Raw genomic sequence first — 7378 nt, 5'->3', positions numbered from 1 at the left:
AGTGAGCTTTTAACCATTTAAATGTGGGAGGGAGTGAGCTTCAATTGGATAGGAGGTTGCCACCCTCCAAAACAGCCAAGACTAGCTGCACAAGAATTATAAAACATACAGAACACCTACAAGCTCAAATTGAACCCCCAAAATACCCACAACATATATATAAGCATATAAGTTTCACAGAGGAGTGCTACTGAGCATGGCAATATATTTTTAAAACCAGAGACATAACATAAAACACAGACAAAGCTCAGTGCACATCCAGAAAAACTTATATACGGTACAGTGCCTAAATATACATGTATAAATAACTAATAAATAAAATGGTCTTTTAGTTTAACATTTTGGCCAAATTGTTGTAAGCCCTTGAGCCAAACTTCACGGCAGACCACGTTTCAAGGGTCCCTGCACTAATATAAATTCTTAATAACCTGTGCATTGCCAGGAAGAATGATTTATAATAAATCTGTCATTATAAGTTGCAAAAGTTCTAAGTCTGATTGAAGCTTTTATTAACCTGTACATTACCAGGAAAAGCACTCTGTAATAGATTTGTCACAATCACACTGCATGCAGGCAAGTTCCCCTGATAGTTGGAGATGCCATGGAGTGAGCTTTTAACCATTTAAATGTGGGAGGGAGTGAGCTTCAATTGGATAGGAGGTTGCCACCCTCCAAAACAGCCAAGACTAGCTGCACAAGAATTATAAAACATACAGAACACCTACAAGCTCAAATTGAACCCCCAAAATACCCACAACATATATATAAGCATATAAGTTTCACAGAGGAGTGCTACTGAGCATGGCAATATATTTTTAAAACCAGAGACATAACATAAAACACAGACAAAGCTCAGTGCACATCCAGAAAAACTTATATACGGTACAGTGCCTAAGTATACATGTATAAATAACTAATAAATAAAATGGTCTTTTAGTTTAACATTTTGGCCAAATTGTTGTAAGCCCTTGAGCCAAACTTCACGGCAGACCACGTTTCAAGGGTCCCTACACTAATATAAATTCTTAATAACCTGTGCATTGCCAGGAAGAATGATTTATAATAAATCTGTCAATATAAGTTGCAAAAGTTCTAAGTCTCCATGGCATCTCCAACTATCAGGGGAACTTGCCTGCATGCAGTGTGATTGTGACAAATCTATTACAGAGTGCTTTTCCTGGTAATGTACAGGTTAATAAAAGCTTCAATCAGACTTAGAACTTTTGCAACTTATATTGACAGATTTATTATAAATCATTCTTCCTGGCAATGCACAGGTTATTAAGAATTTATATTAGTGTAGGGACCCTTGAAACGTGGTCTGCCGTGAAGTTTGGCTCAAGGGCTTACAACAATTTGGCCAAAATGTTAAACTAAAAGACCATTTTATTTATTAGTTATTTATACATGTATATTTAGGCACTGTACCGTATATAAGTTTTTCTGGATGTGCACTGAGCTTTGTCTGTGTTTTATGTTATGTCTCTGGTTTTAAATGCCTTTCTGAAATTGCCAGGTCACGGGCACACTCGCGCGCGGGCGCGCAGAGACATCCTGTGAAACAGGAGGAGGAAGTGAGGAGAGCGGCCACACGTGGTGCAGAGCTGTGGACCCCACTAACTAGCCTCCGCCACCGCCACTGTTCCGGTGAATACCTGAAGGGCGGTTTCGGACTTGAGTCGCGGCGGAGCAGAGATACAACTCTGCAAGGATACCATCTGCACCAAGAAGACTCGTTCCTAACAACGCGTGTTTATGCCTTGCTGCTTGTAAGTAGGGCTCCAATTTTTCTATCCTGGATGACCTGCGGTTCTTTGTATTTGTCAATACCATTTTATGGCATAGTTCCTTTTAATAAATAGTATTTTTAACTGTCGCTAGGATTCTCACTGTTATATGTGATTTATAGTGTAGAACTGTTTAACCCTACAGTGTTGCACTGTGATCTGTGTTTGTTTGTGTTTTTTTCATTACATGGCCTGTCAAGCAAGTGTGCGGATCCCATGAGGAATACAGGACTTTCCATTGATTATTTGGCGCCAGGTTTCTTTTTCTTTATCACATATTTCTGTTAGTACTGGCAGTATTACCAGGCAGCCTACCTTTATTATAAGATATTTGTTATATTTCACACATTGGTATTTAGACTTTAGCGCTTGTTCACATTTTTTTTCTTCACACTTAGTTTTGAAAGAATTTAAACTGGTGGTGGATGTAAGAGTCTCCGGTAGGTTGTTCCAGTTTTGGGGTGCAAGGTAAGAGAAGGAGGAGCGGCCAAATACTTTGTTGAGCCTTGGGACCATGAACAGTCTTTTGGAGTATGATCGCAGATGATACGTTCTGCATGTGATAGAGGTGAGGAGCTGGTTCAGATAGATGGGTACACTGGCGACACACTTTATTCGAGCTTGGCTAGTCCCACGAATTCGGGTATACCCGGGTGTATTGAGGTTTGTGACTGTTTTCTGCCCGAGTGCATTGAGTTATTTTCCAAGCAGGGATTGAAGCATTTTATTCCCCCTGGCTGCAATACTGCACAGTATATATATATAAACTGCATTACAATTCATGAATTTATGCCATCTGGTAGACACGCGAAGCATTGCAGCCTATTAAATCCTAATCATTATCATTTAACAGATCAGCCGCCCATCAGCCAGGCATGAACCCAGGCTGGGAAGGCAAATGCAACGGGGCTTGTCAGAGGTTAGGAGCGTCGCATTCCAGGTATCTGCCAGGTACATACCGGGTATTTGCTCGAATAAAGTGTGTCGGTGCAGTAGCTTGCCCAGAAAGAATTTGAAGGCAAGACAGGAAAGGTGAACTTTTCGTCTAGACTCAAGTGATGACCAATCTTGTTCTTTGAGCATTTCACAGTGATGTGTGTTGTAGTTATATTGGAGAACAAAACGGCATATTGAATTGTAGAGGATGTCAAGTTTGCTAAGGTGGGTTTGGGGTGCCGAGCCATATACTATGTCTCCTTAGTCGATAATTGGCATTAGCATCTGCTGTGCAATACGCTTTCTGACCAGCAGACATAGGGATGATTTGTTCCTGTAAAGTACCCCTAGTTTGGCATAGGTTTGGGATGTCAGGGTATCAATGTGCATTCCGAATGTTAAGTGGGAGTCAAACCATATATTTAATTCCTTTAGGCTTGTCTTTCACAATGGGTTAGGTTGTAATTAAATACATAATACCTATTATTGCTGCATAGATTCTTAAATACTTTTTCTACTATATTTGCTGAAGAATTCAATGTTAGGTCGCACGATTCATAAGGATAAAAAAATCGATTTTCTATCTCAATTGTGTATGTATTGTGCAATATCCTTATTCCCATCACATTCTTCAAAAATGTGCATTAGGTCTTGTAAAGTCTCATCAATCGATCCTGGTATCTCATATCATTGTCTAGACTACTCATAAAACAACTCAACACCGTTATAAAGCGCTGCTTGGGGTCAAAAGAATCATATGGTGTTATAAGCGGATCGCGTTATAAGCAGGTCTATTTTTGCCCGACAGAATTGCACCCCTCAGGGTTTCCATGTCTGCCGGAGTGGGAGAACAGAGAGAACTCTCACAGCTGTCCCAGCTTCGGCAGAGCAGCGGCACCCCTATGCAGGACTGACCTGGCATCAGCTGGTAGCTCTCTCCTCTCCCTGCTTCTGGCGTAAGCTTCCGACTAACAGGGAGAGAAAAAAATCAGCGCAAGAGCCAGCTCCCTTTAAGAGACGGCATGTACAGTATGTGTAAGGAATCAGGGAGCATGTCCCCCGCGGAGCGCTCCTTCTTTATCTTCTGCTGCACAGCCTCCTGCAGAGCATCATATTGCACGTCCCCCGCAGCGTGCTTCCTATTCCTCCCGCTGTGCAACCTCCTGCGCATCTTACATAGCGTGCGCACCCATGGAGGGTTTTCAAGGATTCCTCAGAGCTTGGCTCCGCATAGACAAAAACACATTCTGTACTGTAAGATATAGTACTGTACTCACAACTGCTTTTCAACATTACAGTTACATTCGTGTTTTAAAATTAACTATGGGGCTATAATTCTGAAGACAAGGGAAAACATAATGCACTCCATAATTATTCTACTATTACGAAAGCATACATTAACAAACAAATTTAGGAGTAAACTTTAAAGCACTTACAGAGCTGAATACAAAAAAAGAAGAATTCAAGGTAGTCCAAAACATGTATCCCCCCTCTCAGTAAAACCTAGTGCTGGCCATGCACCTGGGAATACCACACTGAGGGGGTACAGAGCTTCAGACAGCTCCTCAAAGTCTATAGATTGTCAGCAGCTGCTTCAACGCGTTTCGTCCAAAAAAGACTTCTTCAGGGGTATTTTTTTGTATTCAGCTCTGTAAGTGCTTTTTTGTTTATAAAGTTTGTTCTACCTTTTCCTGCATCCTTTTCCTCTTTTTTTGCCTGGGATTTTTCCTGTGATTCCAGACATCTAAAGTTGGTTACTTTAAAAACCTAAAGGCGTACTACCTATACACACAATGTGAGTTGATACACTATATGGTTATAGAATTTATGTCTATATATACAGTATCACACTATGTGTGTTTATTTCTACATATCCGCATAATATCCTGCTGCCTGTGAGCTTGGGAGAAATTGGAAATATCCTGCCGTCAGAGACCATATAAGAATTGGTTACTTTAACAACCTAAATGCGTATTACCTATATACACAATATGAGTTGATACACTATATGTTTATAGAATTTATTTCTATATATACAGTATTACACTATGTGTGTTTATTTCTCTATATCTGCATAATATCCTGCGGCCTGTGAGCTTGGGAGAAATTGGGAATATCCTGCCGTCAGAGACCTTATAAGATTCCTGATTCCTGACGTTTCTCTATTACAGTTTGGTTAAACTGATTAACCGAGATGCCTGCTTTATCTTACTAGATGTGAGTGCATTACCATATTTATCTATACCGAATATATACAGAATTACCCTATTGTGTTTTCTCTCTCATTGCATATCCTTGTAAACATTGAGAAATAAAGCTAGTTTCTAACCCACTCCTGAGCCTCCACGATTCCCTGATGGTGTGTCAAGCCGCTGATGTGAAGATCAAACGCAAAAAGTAGAGAACAGAAGCGCACTGCCAGGGAGCCAGGTTGTTAAAAATCAATAGTAGAAGTGGAAAGGAGCACAGCTCACAGCGAGTCAGACGCAAAAAATAAGGGCAACTCCAACCGGGGATAAAATATAAATAAACCTTTAATGGTCAGTACAGACACACAAATAGGACAACGCACCTACGTGTTTCGTCCCTCGAGACTTTCTCAAGGTGTAATGAGGGACATAATAGCACACCATTTATCTAAACAAGAATTTGCGCCAAAACTCGGCACTCGTGATGTCATCTATATGCGTCTCCAAGCAGAGTCGCAATATTACTGCGCGGCTCAATACTGGGTCGCGCTCGCAATAGAGGAAGTACACAGAGTGTCTGGATTAGCTGTTCGAAGAAAACATTGAATAAAAAAAACTTTAATAAACACATTGTTTAAAAAAAGGATAACGAAACAAATATCATATGAAGAACAAATAAGATAAACAAATGGTATAACTATAAACCTCCAGAACAAAAAAGAAAAATTATTATAGAAGAAAAAAGAAGAAAAGGAAGAACAAATGAGAATATAAATAAATTATATGCAATATGCATGGTGCAGTGATTGTCAGAATATAGTAGAAGATGTATAGCCAAAAAAGAAACATCCATATAGGAAATCTATATAGAAAAATATATTTTTTTCATATTGTCATACCTACATACACTGACAACCCTACACCCAACATATATAAAAGTGAAGTTCCAAGAGGATACAAAAACCCTCCGTCCTATTAACAAAGGAAAAGGAAAACATGCATGTGTCAGTTAATGGTCAACATAACCAAATCAATAGATCAGCTAACATAGATATATGTTAATCCACATATTCATGGCACATACATATTTGCCAATATAGAAACTGCACAAAGAATAGAAAATAGAAATATAACTTAAAAAAAAGGAAAAAAAGATAAAAGATAATAATAGATAATAATTCTACATATATAAATATATGTTAACTCAGGGTGAGATAGAAATCTGCCAGACCTATGACAGGGTCAAGGGTCAAGGGTCAAAGCAGAGATCGTCTCTCCCTAAGAGAAAAAAAATATTACTTATAATCAGATCTACAGGAATCCTGAAAGATAAGGGGATTATATTAAAAAAAGTTTTAATAACTAATACACCAGAGACATTAAATGATTATAATCAAAAACATTAGAACATCTGATAATATCCCAGAATGACAATGGAACACTACAGACCAATATGTAAAATTTACAAACAATAAAGTGTAATTAACATAAAAAATATATAAAATATATACTTTTCCCAACTATATAAATTTGTAAAATAAAACAATTTTTTTTTAAAAGTTTTATTACAAAAAAATAATTACAAAAAATGAGTAAGATCCCAGTCTATGTTCATTCCGTGAGGCATTCTGGTCCTTAGAGTAAAGATCCAGAATGCCTCACGGCGATCCAGCTGTAAGGTCCTGTTGCCACCTCTTGTCAAAGGTGCAACCATCTCAATTCCTTGGAAGGAAAAGTTGTCAGGACCGCCCCTAATACAGCTGGAAAAATGTTTTGAAACCGGATGACTGAGATCCCCATTTGATATGAGTCTGAAGTGTTCCATCATTCTGATCTTAAGACATCTGGTTGTTTGACCCACATATTGACATCCACATCCGCATGTGATTAAATATACAACAAATGATGAATTGCAATTAATAAACATCATATTTTTATGAGTTGTTCTATTCACAGTGGAAGTGAAAGTTCTACCTTGTTTCATTTTAGGGCAAATCTTGTATTTATTGCATCTAAATGACCTCCTAGGGAGTTTCGAATGTTTTTCAGTTGATATTTTAAAGAGACTAGGTGAGAGAGTATTTGCTAACGTCCTAGCTTTTTTTTAAAATAACTCTAGTACCCGAAGAAACTATAGGTCTGAGAACAGGGTCTAACGACAAGATAGACCAATGTTTTTTCAGAATGCGTTTAATCTGTTCTCCCTGAATACTAAAAGATGTGATGAACAATGGACAATCATTTAATACAGTTTTTTTAGGGGACCGTTGGAGCAAACATCTTCTATCCATAGAGTAAACTTCCTGTATTTTTTTATTAGGTCACTATGACTATAACCTCGCTTAATAAAGCGATTATATAGGTCTTTAACCTGAACGTTAAATATCTCATCTGTAGAACAATTGCACCGGAGGCGTATCATTTGGCCCTTCGGAATGCTTTTAATTAAGGCTTTAGAGTGGCAGT

This window comes from Ascaphus truei, chromosome 4 (assembly GCF_040206685.1).
Source record: "Ascaphus truei isolate aAscTru1 chromosome 4, aAscTru1.hap1, whole genome shotgun sequence".
NCBI classification, from domain to species: domain Eukaryota; kingdom Metazoa; phylum Chordata; class Amphibia; order Anura; family Ascaphidae; genus Ascaphus; species Ascaphus truei.
Note: the sequence above shows the minus strand (reverse complement) of the source record.